Below are 15,960 nucleotides of genomic sequence, written 5' to 3' on the forward strand. Positions count from 1 at the left end.
TGTGGGTTTTGCTGCTCCTGTGGGATTTCCTATGTCTGTTCCTGCTGCTGCTGTGTGATATCCTGTGGCGGTTGCTGTTGCTGTGGGATTTCTGTAGGTGTTCCTGCTGCTGTGGTATTTCCTGCGGCTGTTTCTGCTGCTGTGAGATTTCCAGTGGCTTTTTCTGCTGCTGCTGTGGGAACCCCTGTGGCTGTTCTTGCTGCTGTGAGATTTCCAGTGGCTGTTCCTGCTGCTGTGGGATTTCCAATGGCAGTTCCTGCTGCTGCTGTGGGAATTCCTGCTGCTGTTCTTTCTGTTGTGAGATTTCCAGTAGCTGTTCCTGCAACTATTTTGCTGTGGCTGTTCCTGCTGCTGATGTGGGATTTCTGTAGGTAGTCCTGCTGTTTTGGCATTTCTTGAGGCTGTTCCTTCTGCTGTGGTATTTCCTGTGGCTGTTTCTGCTCTTGTGAGATTTCCAGTGGCAGTTTCTCCTGCTGCTGTGGGATATCCTGTAGCTGTACCTGCTGCTGTAGGATTTCCAGTGGCTGTTCCTACTGCTGCTGTGGGATTTCCTGTGGCTGTTCCTGCTGCTGTGGGATTTCCATTGGCTGTTCCTGCTGCTATTTTCCTGTGGCTGTCCCTGCTGCTGCTGTGGGAATTCCTGTAGGTGTTCCTGCCTCTGTGACATTTCTTGTGGCTGTTCCAGCTGCTTTGGTATTTCCTATGGCTGTTCCTGCTTCTGTGGCATTTTCTGTAGTTTTTCCTGCTGCTGTGGTGTTTCTAGTGGCTGTTCCTGCTGCTGTGCAATTTCCTGTGGGTGTTTCTACTGCTGTGGGATTTCCTATGTCTGTTCCTGCTGCTGCTGTGGGATATCCTGTGGCTGTTCCTGTTGCTGTGGGAATTCCAGTGGCTGTTCGTGCTGCTTTGGGATTCCCTATGTCTGTTCCTGCTGCTGCTGTGTGATTTCCTGTGGCTTTTCCTGCTACTGTGCAATTTCCTGTGGGTGTTACAGCCGCTGTGGGATTTCTATAGGTTTTCCTACTGCTGTGGCATTTCTTGTGGCTGTTCCTGTTGGCGAGGGATTTCCTGTGGCTGTTCCTGCAGTTGTGAGATTTCCAGAGGCCATTCCTGCTGCTGCTGTTGGATTTCCTGTAGCTGTTTCTGCTGCTGTGAGATTTCCTGTGGCTGTTCCTGCTGCTGTGCAATTTCCTGTGGGTTTTGCTGCTTCTATGGGATTTCCTTTGTCTGTTCCTGCTGCTGCTGTGGGATATCCTGTGGCTGTTCCTGTTGCTGTGGGAATTCCAGTAGCTGTTCCTGCTGCTGTGAGACTTCCAATGGCTGTTTCTGCTGCTGGTGAGGGATTTCCTGTTGCTGTTCCTACTGTTGTGAGATTTCCAGTGGCCATTCCTGCTGCTGCTGTGGGATATAACGTGGCTGTTTCTGCTGCTGTGGGATTTCCTGTGGGTGTTACCGCTGCTGTGGGATTTCCTATGTCTGTTCCTGCTGCTGCTGTGTGATTTCCTATGTCTGTTCCTACTGCTGTGGGATTTCTGGTGGCTATTTCCGCAGCTGTGGGATTCATGTGGCTGTTCCTGTTGCTATGGGATTTCCTTTGTCTGTTCCTGCTGCTGCTGCTGTGGGATATCCTGTGGCTGTTCCTTTTGTTGTGGGATTTCCAGTCGCTGTTCCTGCTGCTGTGAGACTTCCAGTGGCTGTTGTTGCTGCTCCTGTGGGATTTCCTGTAGCTGTTCCTGCTGCTGTGGGATTTCCTGTTGCTATTCCTGCTGCTGTGAGATTTCCTGTGGCTGTTCCTGCTAGTGTGGGATTTCCTTTGGCTGTTCCTGCTGCTGTGGTATTTCCTGTGGCTGTTCCTGCTGCTGTGTGATTTCCATTGGCTGTTCCTGCTGCTGTGCAATTTCCTGTGGGTTTTGCTGCTCCTGTGTGATTTCCTATGTCCGTTCCTGCTGCTGCTGTGGGATATCCTGTGGCTGTTCCTGTTGCTGTGCAATCTTCAGTGGTTGTCCCTGCTCCCATGAGTCTTGCAGTGCCTGTTACTGCTGCTGCTGTGGGATTTCCTGTTGCTGTTCCTGCTGCTGTGGAATTTCCTGCGGCTATTCCTGCTGCTGTGAGATTTCCAGTGGCTGTTCCTGCTGCTGTGGGATTTTTGTAGGTGTTCCTGCTGCTGTGGCATTTCTTGTGTCTGTTCCTGATGCTGTGCTATTTCCTGTGGCTGTTTCTGCTGCTGTGTGTGTTCCAATGGCTGTTTCTACTGCTGCTGTGGGATTTTCTGTAGCTCTTCCTGCTGCTGTGAGAATTCCTGTGGATGTTCCTGCTGCTGTGAGATTTCCAGTGGCTGTTCCTGCTCCCATGAGTCTTGCAGTGCCTGTTACTGCTGCTGCTGTGGGATTTCCTGTTGCTGTTCCTGCTGCTGTGAAATTTCCTGTGGCTATTCCTTCTGCTGTGAGATTTCCAGTGGCTGTTCCTGCTGCTGTGGGATTTCTGTAGGTGGTCCTGCTGCTGTGGTATTTCCCGTGGCTATTCCTGCTGCTGTGAGAATTCCTGCGGCTGTTCCTGCTGCTGTGGGATATTCCGTAGCTCTTCCTGCTGCTGTGAGAATTCCTGTGGATGTTCCTGCTGCTGTGAGATTTCCAGTGGCTGTTCCTGCTGCTATTTTGCTGTGGCTGTTCCTGCTGCTGATGCCGGATTTCCTTAGGTGTTCCTGCTGCTGTGGCATTTCTTGGGCAGTTCCTGCTGCAGTGAGATTTCCAGTGGCTGTTTCTGCAGCTGCTGTGTGATTTCCTGTGGCTCTCCATGTTGCTGTGGTATTTCCTGTGGCTGTTCTTGCTGCTGTGTGATTTCCAGTGGCTTTTCCTGCTGCTGTGCTATTTCCTGTGGGTTTTGCTGCTCCTGTGGGATTTGCTGCTCCTGGTGAGGGATTTCCTGTTGCTGTTCCTGCTGCTGCTGTTGGATATCCTGTGGCGGTTCCTGTTGCTGTGCAATTTCCTTTGGCTGTTCCTGCTCCCATGAGACTTGCAGTGCCTGTTTCTGCTGCTGCCACGGAATTGCCTGTAGCTGTTCCTGCTTTTGTGGAATTTCCTGTGACTATTCCTGCTGCTGTGTGATTTCCAGTGGTTGTTCCTGCTGCTGTGGGATTTCTGTAGTGGTTCCTGCTGCTGTGGCATATCTAGTGGCTGTTCCTGCTGCTGTGGGATTTCTAGTGGCTGTTTGCGCTGTTGTGAGATTTCCAGTGGCTGTTCCTGCTGCTGTGGGATTTCCAATGGCATTTCCTGCTGCTGCTGTGAGAATTCCTGCGGCTGTTCCTGCTGCTGTGGGATATTCTGTAGCTCTTCCTGCTGCTGTGAGAATTCCTGTGGATGTTCCTGCTGCTGTGAGATTTCCAGTGGCTGTTCCTGCTGCTATTTTGCTGTGGCTGTTCCTGCTGCTGATGTCGGATTTCCTTAGGTGTTCCTGCTGCTGTGGCATTTCTTGGGCAGTTCCTGCTGCAGTGAGACTTCCAGTGGCTGTTTCTGCAGCTGCTGTGTGATTTCCTGTGGCTCTCCATGTTGCTGTGGTATTTCCTGTGGCTGTTCTTGCTGTTGTGAGATTTCCAGTGGCTGTTCCTGCTGCTGTGGGATTTCCAATGGCATTTCCTGCTGCTGCTGTGGGAATTCCTGCTGCTGTTCTTGCTGCTGTGAGATTTCCAGTAGCTGTTCCTTCTACTATTTTGGTGTGGCTGTTCCTGCTGCTGAAATGGGATTTCTGTAGGATGGCCTGCTGTTTTAGCATTCCTTGAGGCTGTTCCTTCTGCTGTGGTATTTCCTGTGGCTGTTTCTGCTCTTGTGAGATTTCCAGTGGCAGTTTCTACTGCTGCTGTGGGATATCCTGTAGCTGTACCTGCTGCTGTAGGATTTCCAGTGGCTGTTCCTCCTGCTGCTGTGGGATTTCCTGTGGCTGTTTCTGCTGCTGTGCTATTTCCTATGGCTTTTCCTGCTTCTGTGGCATTTTCTGTAGCTTGTCCTGCTAGTGTGGGATTTCTGTAGGTGTTCCTGCTGCTGTGGCATTTCTTGTGGTTCTTCCTGCTGCTGTGGTGTTTCCAGTGGCTGTTCCTGCTGCTGTGCAATTTCCTGTGTGTGTTACCGCTGCTGTGGGATTTGCTATGTCTGTTCCTGCTGCTGCTGTGGGATATCTTGTGCCTGTTCCTGCTGTTGTGAGATTTCCAGTGGGTGGTCTTGTTGCCGTGTGATTTCCTGTGGCTGTTCCTGTTGCTGTGCAATTTTCTGTGGCTCTTACTGCTGCTGTGGGATTTCCTGTGGCTGTTCGTGCTACTGTGCAATTTCCTGTGGCTGTTCCTGCTGCTGTGAGATTTCCAGTTGCTGTTCCTGCTGCTGTGAGACTTCCAGTGGCTGTTGCTGCTGCTTCTGTGGGATTTCCTATAGCTCTTCCTGTTGCTGTGGTATTTCCAATGACTGTTCCTGCTGCTGTGAGACTTCCAGTGGCTGTTCCTGCTGCTTGTGAGGGATTTCCTGTTGCTGTTCCTGCTGTTGTGAGATTTCCAGTGGCCATTCCTGCTGCTGCTGTGGGATATAACGTGGCTGCTTCTGCTACTGTGGGATTTCCTGTGGCTGTTCCTGCTGCTGTGCAATTTCCTGTGGGTGTTACCCGCTGCTGTGGGATTTCCTATGTCTGTTCCTGCTGCTGCTGTGGGATATCCAGTGCCTGTTCCTGCTGCTGTGAGATTTCCAGTGGGTTGTCTTGCTGCTGTGATACTTCCTGTGGCTGTTTCTGGTGCTGTGGGATTTCCAGTGGCTGTTCCTGCTGCTATTTTCCTGTGGCTGTTCCTCCTGCTGCTGTGGGAATACCTATAGATGTTCCCGCCTCTGTGACATTTCTTGTGGCTGTTTCTGCTGCTGTGCTATTTCCTATGGCTTCTGTGGCATTTTCTGTAGCTTGTCCTGCTAGTGTGGGATTTCTGTAGGTGTTCCTGCTGCTGTGGCATTTCCTGTGGCTCTTTCTGCTGCTGTGGTGTTTCCAGTGGCTGTTCCTGCTGCTGTGAAATTTCCTGTGTGCGTTACCGTTGCTGTGGGATTTGCTATGTCTGTTCCTGCTGTTGCTGTGGGATATCTTGTGCCTGTTCCTGCTGTTGTGAGATTTCCAGTGGGTGGTCTTGTTGCCGTGTGATTTCCTGTGGCTGTTCCTGTTGCTGTGCAATTTTCTGTGGCTGTTCCTGCTGCTGTGAGATTTCCAGTTGCTGTTCCTGCTGCTGTGAGACTTCCAGTGGCTGTTGCTGCTGCTTCTGTGGGATTTCCTATAGCTGTTCCTGTTGCTGTTGGATTTGCTGTTGCTATCCCTGCTGCTGTGAGATTTCCAGTGACTGATCCTGCTGCTGTGGGATTTGATGTAACTTTTCCTGCTGCTATTTTGCTGTGGCTTTTTTGCTGCTGCTGTGGGATTTCTAGAGGTGTTCCTACTGCTGTGGCATTTCTTGTGGCTGTTCCTGCTGGTGAGGGATTTCCTGTGGCTGTTCCAGCAGTTGTGAGATTTCTAGAGGCCATTTGTGCTGCTGCTGTTGGAATTCCTGTGGCTGTTCCTGCTGCTGTGCAATTTCCTGTGGGTTTTGCTGCTTCTGTGTGATTTCCTTTGTCTGTTCCTGCTGCTGCTGTGGGATATCCTGTGGCTGTTCCTGTTGCTGTGGGAATTCCAGTGGCTGTTCCTGCTGCTGTGAGACTTCCAGTGGCTGTTTCCGCTGCTGGTGAGGGATTTCCTGTTGCTGTTCCTGCTGTTTTGAGATTTCCAGTGGCCATTCCTGCTGCTGCTGTGGGATTTCCTGTGGCTGTTCCTGCTGCTGTGCAATTTCCTGTGGGTGCTACCTCTGCTGTGGGATTTCCTATGTCTGTTCCTGCTGCTGCTGTGGGATATCCTGTGCCTGTTCCTGCTGCTGTGAGATTTCTAGTGTGTTGTCTTGCTGCTGTGTGATTTCCTGTGGCTGTTCCTGTTGCTGTGCAATTACCTGTGGCTCTTACTGCTGCTGTGGGATTTCCTGTGGCTGTTCCTGCTGCTGTGCAATTTCCTGTGGGTGTTACCTCTGCTGTGGGATTTCCTATGTCTGTTCCTGCTGCTGCTGTGGGATATCCTGTGCCTGTTCCTGCTGCTGTGAGATTTCTAGTGTGTTGTCTTGCTGCTGTGTGATTTCCTGTGGCTGTTCCTGTTGCTGTGCAATTACCTGTGGCTCTAACTGCTGCTGTGGGATTTCCTATGTCTGTGCCTGCTGTTGTGAGATTTCCAGTGGGTGGTCTTGCTGCTGTGTGATTTCCTGCAGTTGTACCTGCTGCTGTTGGATTTCCAGTGGCTGTTCCTGCTGCTGCTGTTGGTTTTCCTGTGGCTGTTACTGCTGCTGTGGGATTTCCAGTGGCTGTTCCTGCTGATAATATCCTGTGGCTGTTCCTGCTGCTGCTCTGGGAATTCCTGTAGGTGTTCCTGCCTCTGTGACATTTCTTGTGGCTGTTCCTGCTGCTGTGGTATTTCTTATGGCTGTTCCTGCTTCTGTGGCATTTTCCGTAGCTTTTCCTGCTAGTGTGGGATTTCTGTAGGTATTCTTGCTGCTGTGGCATTTCCTGAAGCTGTTCCTACTGCTGTGGTGTTTCCAGTGGCTGTTCCTGCTGCTGTGGGAACTTCAGTGGCTGTTCCTGCTGTTGTGAGACATCCAGTGGCTGTTTCTGCTGCTGGTGAGGGATTTCCTGTTGCTGTTGCTGCTGTTGTGAGATTTCCAGTGGCCATTCCTGCTGTGCTGTGGGACATGACCTGCTTGTTACTGCTGCTGTGCAATTTCCTGTGGGTGTTACCACTGCTGTGGGATGTGCAATGTCTGTTCCTGCTGCTGCTGTGGGATATCCTGTGCCTGTTCCTGCTGTTGTGAGATTTCCAGTGGGGGGTCTTGCTGCTGTGTTATTTCCTGTGGCTGTTCCTGTTGCTGTGCAATTTCCTGTGGCTGTTCCTGCTGCTGTGTGATTTCCAGTGGCTGTTCCTGCTGCTGTGAGATTTCCAGTGGCTGATCCTGCTGCTGTGGGATTTGATGTATCTGTTCCTGCTGCTATTTTGCTGTGGCTGTTTCTGCTGCTGCCTTGGGGTTTCTATAGGTGTTCCTACTGCTGTGGCATTTCTTGTGGCTGTTCCTGCTCGTGAGGTATTTCCTGTGGCTGTTCCTGCAGTTGTGAGATTTCCAGAGGCCATTCCTGCTGATGCTGTTGGATTTCCTGTTGCTGTTCTTGCTGCTGTGGGATTTCATGTGGCTGTTCCTTCTGCTGTGGTATTTTCTGTGGCTGTTCCTGCTGCTGTGAGACTTCCAGTGGCTGTTGCTGTTCCTGCTGCTGTGGGACTTTCTATAGCTGTTCCTGTTGCTGTGGGATTTGCTGTTGCTATTCCTGCTGCTGTGAGATTTCCAGTGGCTGAACCTGCTGCTGTGGGATTTGATGTAGCTTTTCCTGCCGCTATTTTGCTGTGGCTTTTTCTGCTGCTGCTGTGGGATTTCTATAGGAGTTCCTACTGCTGTGGCATTTCATGTGGCTGTTCCTGCTGGCGAGGGCTTTCCTGTGGCTGTTCCTGCAGTTGTGAGATTTCCCGAGGCCATTCCTGCTGCTGTGTGATTTCCAGTTTCCGTTCCTGCTGCTGTGCAATTTCCTGTCGGTTTTGCTGCTCCTGTGGAATTTCCTTTGTCTGTTCCTGCTGCTGCTGTGGGATATCCTGTGGCTGTTCCTGTTGCTGTGGGAATTCCAGTAGCTGTTCCTGCTGCTGTGAGACTTCCAATGGCTGTTTCTGCTGCTGGTGAGGGATTTCCTGTTGCTGTTCCTACTGTTGTGAGATTTCCAGTGGCCATTCCTGCTGCTGCTGTGGGATATAACGTGGCTGCTTCTGCTACTGTGGGATTTCCTGTGGCTGTTCCTGCTGCTGTGCAATTTCCTGTGGGTGTTACCCGCTGCTGTGGGATTTCCTATGTCTGTTCCTGCTGCTGCTGTGGGATATCCAGTGCCTGTTCCTGCTGCTGTGAGATTTCCAGTGGGTTGTCTTGCTGCTGTGATACTTCCTGTGGCTGTTTCTGGTGCTGTGGGATTTCCAGTGGCTGTTCCTGCTGCTATTTTCCTGTGGCTGTTCCTCCTGCTGCTGTGGGAATACCTATAGATGTTCCCGCCTCTGTGACATTTCTTGTGGCTGTTTCTGCTGCTGTGCTATTTCCTATGGCTTCTGTGGCATTTTCTGTAGCTTGTCCTGCTAGTGTGGGATTTCTGTAGGTGTTCCTGCTGCTGTGGCATTTCTTGTGGCTCTTTCTGCTGCTGTGGTGTTTCCAGTGGCTGTTCCTGCTGCTGTGAAATTTCCTGTGTGCGTTACCGTTGCTGTGGGATTTGCTATGTCTGTTCCTGCTGTTGCTGTGGGATATCTTGTGCCTGTTCCTGCTGTTGTGAGATTTCCAGTGGGTGGTCTTGTTGCCGTGTGATTTCCTGTGGCTGTTCCTGTTGCTGTGCAATTTTCTGTGGCTGTTCCTGCTGCTGTGAGATTTCCAGTTGCTGTTCCTGCTGCTGTGAGACTTCCAGTGGCTGTTGCTGCTGCTTCTGTGGGATTTCCTATAGCTGTTCCTGTTGCTGTTGGATTTGCTGTTGCTATCCCTGCTGCTGTGAGATTTCCAGTGATTGATCCTGCTGCTGTGGGATTTGATGTAACTTTTCCTGCTGCTATTTTGCTGTGGCTTTTTTGCTGCTGCTGTGGGATTTCTAGAGGTGTTCCTACTGCTGTGGCATTTCTTGTGGCTGTTCCTGCTGGTGAGGGATTTCCTGTGGCTGTTCCAGCAGTTGTGAGATTTCTAGAGGCCATTTGTGCTGCTGCTGTTGGATTTCCTGTGGCTGTTCCTGCTGCTGTGCAATTTCCTGTGGGTTTTGCTGCTTCTGTGTGATTTCCTTTGTCTGTTCCTGCTGCTGCTGTGGGATATCCTGTGGCTGTTCCTGTTGCTGTGGGAATTCCAGTGGCTGTTCCTGCTGCTGTGAGACTTCCAGTGGCTGTTTCCGCTGCTGGTGAGGGATTTCCTGTTGCTGTTCCTGCTGTTTTGAGATTTCCAGTGGCCATTCCTGCTGCTGCTGTGGGATTTCCTGTGGCTGTTCCTGCTGCTGTGCAATTTCCTGTGGGTGCTACCTCTGCTGTGGGATTTCCTATGTCTGTTCCTGCTGCTGCTGTGGGATATCCTGTGCCTGTTCCTGCTGCTGTGAGATTTCTAGTGTGTTGTCTTGCTGCTGTGTGATTTCCTGTGGCTGTTCCTGTTGCTGTGCAATTACCTGTGGCTCTTACTGCTGCTGTGGGATTTCCTGTGGCTGTTCCTGCTGCTGTGCAATTTCCTGTGGGTGTTACCTCTGCTGTGGGATTTCCTATGTCTGTTCCTGCTGCTGCTGTGGGATATCCTGTGCCTGTTCCTGCTGCTGTGAGATTTCTAGTGTGTAGTCTTGCTGCTGTGTGATTTCCTGTGGCTGTTCCTGTTGCTGTGCAATTACCTGTGGCTCTAACTGCTGCTGTGGGATTTCCTATGTCTGTGCCTGCTGTTGTGAGATTTCCAGTGGGTGGTCTTGCTGCTGTGTGATTTCCTGCAGTTGTACCTGCTGCTGTTGGATTTCCAGTGGCTGTTCCTGCTGCTGCTGTTGGTTTTCCTGTGGCTGTTACTGCTGCTGTGGGATTTCCAGTGGCTGTTCCTGCTGATAATATCCTGTGGCTGTTCCTGCTGCTGCTCTGGGAATTCCTGTAGGTGTTCCTGCCTCTGTGACATTTCTTGTGGCTGTTCCTGCTGCTGTGGTATTTCTTATGGCTGTTCCTGCTTCTGTGGCATTTTCCGTAGCTTTTCCTGCTAGTGTGGGATTTCTGTAGGTATTCTTGCTGCTGTGGCATTTCCTGAAGCTGTTCCTACTGCTGTGGTGTTTCCAGTGGCTGTTCCTGCTGCTGTGGGAACTTCAGTGGCTGTTCCTGCTGTTGTGAGACATCCAGTGGCTGTTTCTGCTGCTGGTGAGGGATTTCCTGTTGCTGTTGCTGCTGTTGTGAGATTTCCAGTGGCCATTCCTGCTGTGCTGTGGGACATGACCTGCTTGTTACTGCTGCTGTGCAATTTCCTGTGGGTGTTACCACTGCTGTGGGATGTGCAATGTCTGTTCCTGCTGCTGCTGTGGGATATCCTGTGCCTGTTCCTGCTGTTGTGAGATTTCCAGTGGGGGGTCTTGCTGCTGTGTTATTTCCTGTGGCTGTTCCTGTTGCTGTGCAATTTCCTGTGGCTGTTCCTGCTGCTGTGTGATTTCCAGTGGCTGTTCCTGCTGCTGTGAGATTTCCAGTGGCTGATCCTGCTGCTGTGGGATTTGATGTATCTGTTCCTGCTGCTATTTTGCTGTGGCTGTTTCTGCTGCTGCCTTGGGGTTTCTATAGGTGTTCCTACTGCTGTGGCATTTCTTGTGGCTGTTCCTGCTCGTGAGGTATTTCCTGTGGCTGTTCCTGCAGTTGTGAGATTTCCAGAGGCCATTCCTGCTGATGCTGTTGGATTTCCTGTTGCTGTTCTTGCTGCTGTGGGATTTCATGTGGCTGTTCCTTCTGCTGTGGTATTTTCTGTGGCTGTTCCTGCTGCTGTGAGACTTCCAGTGGCTGTTGCTGTTCCTGCTGCTGTGGGACTTTCTATAGCTGTTCCTGTTGCTGTGGGATTTGCTGTTGCTATTCCTGCTGCTGTGAGATTTCCAGTGGCTGAACCTGCTGCTGTGGGATTTGATGTAGCTTTTCCTGCCGCTATTTTGCTGTGGCTTTTTCTGCTGCTGCTGTGGGATTTCTATAGGAGTTCCTACTGCTGTGGCATTTCATGTGGCTGTTCCTGCTGGCGAGGGCTTTCCTGTGGCTGTTCCTGCAGTTGTGAGATTTCCCGAGGCCATTCCTGCTGCTGTGTGATTTCCAGTTTCCGTTCCTGCTGCTGTGCAATTTCCTGTCGGTTTTGCTGCTCCTGTGGAATTTCCTTTGTCTGTTCCTGCTGCTGCTGTGGGATATACTGTGGCTGTTCCTGTTGCTGTGGGAATTCCAGTCGCTGTTCCTGCTGCTGTGAGACTTCCAGTGGCTGTTCCTGCTGCTGGTGAGGGATTTCCTGTTGCTGTTCCTGCTGTTGTGAGATTTCCAGTGGGTGGTCTGGCTTCTGTGTGATTTCCTGTTGCTGTTCCTGCTGTTGTGAGATTTCCAGTGTCCATTCCTGCTGCTGCTGTGGGATATAACGTGGCTGTTCCTGCTGCTGTGCAATTTTCTGTGGCTCTTACTGCTACTGTGGGAATTCCTGTGGCTGTTCCTGCTGCTGTGCAATTTCCTGTGGGTGTTACCCGCTGCTGTGGGATTTGCTATGTCTGTTCCTGCTGCTATTTTCTTGTGGCTGTTCCTGCTGCTGCTGTGGGAATTCCTATAGGTGTTCCTGACTCTATGACATTTCTTGTGGCTGTTTCTGCTGCCGTGGTATTTCCTGTGGAAGTTTCTGCTGCTGTGGGATTTCCTATGTCTTCCTTCTACTGCTGTGGGATATCTTGTGGCTGTTCCTGTTGCTGTGGGAATTCCAGTGGCTGTTCCTGCTGCTGTGAGATTTCCAGAGGCGATTCCTGCTGCTGCTGTTGGATTTCCTGTAGCTGTTCCTGTTGCTGTGGTCTTTCCTGTGGCTGTTCCTGCTGCTGTGTGATTTCCAGTGGCCGTTCCTGCTGCTGTGCAATTTCCTGTGGGTTTTGCAGCTCCTATGGGATTTCCTTTGTCTGTTCCTGCTGCTGCTGTGGGATATCCTGTGGCTGTTCCTGTTCCTGTGGGAATTCCAGTGGCTGTTCCTGCTGCTGTGAGACTTCCAGTGGCTGTTCCTGCTGCTTGTGAGCGATTTCCTGTTGCTGTTCCTGCTGTTGTGAGATTTCCAGTGGCCATTCCTGCTGCTGCTGTGGGATATAACATGGCTGCTTCTGCTGCTGTGGGATTTCCTGTGGCTGTTCCTGCTGCTGTGCAATTTCCTGTTGGTGTTACCGCTGCTGTGGGATTTCCTATGTCTGTTCCTGCTGCTGCTGTGGGATATCCAGTGCCTGTTCCTGCTGTTGTGAGATTTCCAGTGGGTAGTCTTGCTGCTGTGATATTTCCTGTGGCTGTTTCTGGTGCTGTGGGATTTCCGGTGGCTGTTCCTGCTGCTATTTTCCTGTGGCTGTTCCTCCTGCTGCTGTGGGAATTCCTATAGGTGTTCCTGCCTCTGTGACATTTCTTATGCCTGTTTCTGCCGGTGTGCTATTTCCTATGGCTTTTCCTGCTTCTGTGGCATTTTCTGTAGCTTGTCCTGCTAGTGTGGGATTTCTGTAGGTGTTCCTGCTGCTGTGGCATTTCTTGTGGCTCTTCCTGCTGCTGTGGTGTTTCCAGTGGCTGTTCCTGCTGCTGTGCAATTTCCTGTGGGAGTTTCTGCTGCTGTGGGATTTGCTATGTCTGTTCCTGATGCTGGTGTGGGATTTCCTGTGGCTGTTCCTGTTGCTGTGGGAATTCCAGTGGCTGATCATGCTGCTATGAGACTTCCAGTGGCTGTTTCTGCTGCTGGTGAGGGATTTCCTGTTGCTGTTCCTGCTGCTATGAGATTTCCGGTGGTCATTCCTGCTGCTGCTGTGGGATATGACGCAGCTGTTTCTGCTGCTGTGCAATTTCCTATGGGTGTTACCGCTGCTATGGGATGTGCTATGTCTGTTCCTGCTGCTGCTGTGGGATATCTTGTGCCTGTTCCTGCTGTTGTGAAATTTCCAGTGGGTGGTGTTGTTGCTGTGTGATTTCCTGTGGCTGTTCCTGTTGCTGTGCAATTTTCTGTGTCTCTTACTGCTGCTGTGGGATTTCCTGTGGCTGTTCCTACTACTGTGCAATTTCCTGTGAGTGTTACGGCTGCTGTGGGATTTCCTATGTCTGTTCCTTGCTGCTGTGGGATATCCTGTGGCTGTTCCTGCTGCTGTGGTATTTCCTGTGGCTGTACCTGCTGCTGTGAGATTTCCAGTGATTGATCCTGCTGCTGTGGGATTTGATGTAGCTTTTCCTGCTGCTATTTTGCTGTGGCTGTTTCTGCTGCTGCTGTGGGATTTCTTGTGGCTGCTTCTGCAGTTGTGAGATTTCCAGAGGCCATTCGTGCTGCTGCTGTTGGATTTCCTGTTGCTGTTCTTGCTGCTGTGTGATTTCCTGTGGCTGTTCCTGCTGCTGTGCAATTTCCTGTGGGCTTTGCTGCTCCTGTGGGATTTCCTATGTCTGTTCCTGCTGCTGCTGTTGGATATCCTGTGGCTGTTCCTGTTGCTGTGGGAATTCCAGTAGCTGTTCCTGCTGCTGTGAGACTTCCAGTGGCTGTTTCTGCTGCTGGTGAGTGATTTCCTGTTGCTGTTCCTGCTGTTTTGAGATTTCCAGTGGCCATTCCTGCTGCTGCTGTGGGATATAACGTGGCTGTTTCTACTGCTGTGGGATTTCCTGTGGCTGTTCCTGCTGCTGTGCAATTTCCTGTGGGTGTTACCTCTGCTGTGGGATTCCCTATGTCTATTCCTGCTGCTGCTGTGGGATATTCTGTGCCTGTTCTTGCTGTTGTGAGATTTCCAGTGCGTTGTCTTGCTGCTCTGTGATTTCCTGTGGCTGTTCCTGTTGCTGTGCAATTTCCTGTGGCTCTTACTGCTGCTGTGGGATTTCCTGTGGCTGTTCATGCTACTGTGCAATTTTTTGTGGGTGTTACCGCTGCTGTGGGATTTCCTATGTCTGTTCCTGCTGCTGCTGTGGGATATCTTGTGGTTGTTCCTGTTGCTGTGGGAATTCCAGTGGCTGTTCCTGCTGCTGTGAGATTTCCAGTGGCGATTCCTGCTGCTGCTGTTGGATTTTCTGTAGCTGTTCCTGTTGCTGTGGTCTTTCCTGTGGCTCTTTCTGGTGCTGTGTGATTTCCAGTGGCCGGTCCTGCTGCTGTGCAATTTCCTATGGGTTTTGCTGCTCCTATGGGATTTCTTTTGTCTGTTCCTGCTGCTGCTGTGTGATTTCCTGTGGCTGTTCCTGTTGCTGTGCAATTTCCTGTGGCTCTTACTGCTGCTGTGGGATTTCCTGTGGCTGTTCATGCTACTGTGCAATTTTTTGTGGGTGTTACCGCTGCTGTGGGATTTCCTATGTCTGTTCCTGCTGCTGCTGTGGGATATCTTGTGGTTGTTCCTGTTGCTGTGGGAATTCCAGTGGCTGTTTCTGCTGCTGTGAGATTTCCAGTGGCGATTCCTGCTGCTGCTGTTGGATTTCCTGTAGCTGTTCCTGTTGCTGTGGTCTTTCCTGTGGCTCTTTCTGGTGCTGTGTGATTTCCAGTGGCCGGTCCTGCTGCTGTGCAATTTCCTGTGGGTTTTGCTGCTCTTATGGGATTTCTTTTGTCTGTTCCTGCTGCTGCTGTGTCATATCCTGTGGCTGTTCCTGTTCCTTTGGGAATTCTAGTGGCTGTTCCTGCTGCTGTGAGACTTCCAGTGGCTGTTCCTGCTGCTTGTGAGCGATTTCCTGTTGCTGTTCCTGCTGTTGTGATAATTCCAGTGGCCATTCCTGCTGCTGCTGTGGGATATAACATGGCTGCTTCTGCTGCTGTGGGATTTCCTGTGGCTGTTCCTGCTGCTGTGTAATTTCCTGTTGGTGTTACCGCTGCTGTGGGATTTCCTATCTCTGTTCCTGCTGCTGCTGTGGGATATCCAGTGCCTGTTCCTGCTGTTGTGAGATTTCCAGTGGGTAGTCCTGCTGCTGTGTGATTTCCTGTGGCTGTTCCTGTTGCTGTGCAATTACCTGTGGCTCTAACTGCTGCTGTGGGATTTCCTATGTCTGTGCCTGCTGTTGTGAGATTTCCAGTGGGTGGTCTTGCTGCTGTGTGATTTCCTGCAGTTGTACCTGCTGCTGTTGGATTTCCAGTGGCTGTTCCTGCTGCTGCTGTTGGTTTTCCTGTGGCTGTTACTGCTGCTGTGGGATTTCCAGTGGCTGTTCCTGCTGATAATATCCTGTGGCTGTTCCTGCTGCTGCTCTGGGAATTCCTGTAGGTGTTCCTGCCTCTGTGACATTTCTTGTGGCTGTTCCTGCTGCTGTGGTATTTCTTATGGCTGTTCCTGCTTCTGTGGCATTTTCCGTAGCTTTTCCTGCTAGTGTGGGATTTCTGTAGGTATTCTTGCTGCTGTGGCATTTCCTGAAGCTGTTCCTACTGCTGTGGTGTTTCCAGTGGCTGTTCCTGCTGCTGTGGGAACTTCAGTGGCTGTTCCTGCTGTTGTGAGACATCCAGTGGCTGTTTCTGCTGCTGGTGAGGGATTTCCTGTTGCTGTTGCTGCTGTTGTGAGATTTCCAGTGGCCATTCCTGCTGTGCTGTGGGACATGACCTGCTTGTTACTGCTGCTGTGCAATTTCCTGTGGGTGTTACCACTGCTGTGGGATGTGCAATGTCTGTTCCTGCTGCTGCTGTGGGATATCCTGTGCCTGTTCCTGCTGTTGTGAGATTTCCAGTGGGGGGTCTTGCTGCTGTGTTATTTCCTGTGGCTGTTCCTGTTGCTGTGCAATTTCCTGTGGCTGTTCCTGCTGCTGTGTGATTTCCAGTGGCTGTTCCTGCTGCTGTGAGATTTCCAGTGGCTGATCCTGCTGCTGTGGGATTTGATGTATCTGTTCCTGCTGCTATTTTGCTGTGGCTGTTTCTGCTGCTGCCTTGGGGTTTCTATAGGTGTTCCTACTGCTGTGGCATTTCTTGTGGCTGTTCCTGCTCGTGAGGTATTTCCTGTGGCTGTTCCTGCAGTTGTGAGATTTCCAGAGGCCATTCCTGCTGATGCTGTTGGATTTCCTGTTGCTGTTCTTGCTGCTGTGGGATTTCATGTGGCTGTTCCTTCTGCTGTGGTATTTTCTGTGGCTGTTCCTGCTGCTGTGAGACTTCCAGTGGCTGTTGCTGTTCCTGCTGCTGTGGGACTTTCTATAGCTGTTCCTGTT

This window comes from Carcharodon carcharias, chromosome 9, assembly GCF_017639515.1.
Source record: "Carcharodon carcharias isolate sCarCar2 chromosome 9, sCarCar2.pri, whole genome shotgun sequence".
Taxonomy (NCBI): Eukaryota; Metazoa; Chordata; class Chondrichthyes; order Lamniformes; family Lamnidae; genus Carcharodon; species Carcharodon carcharias.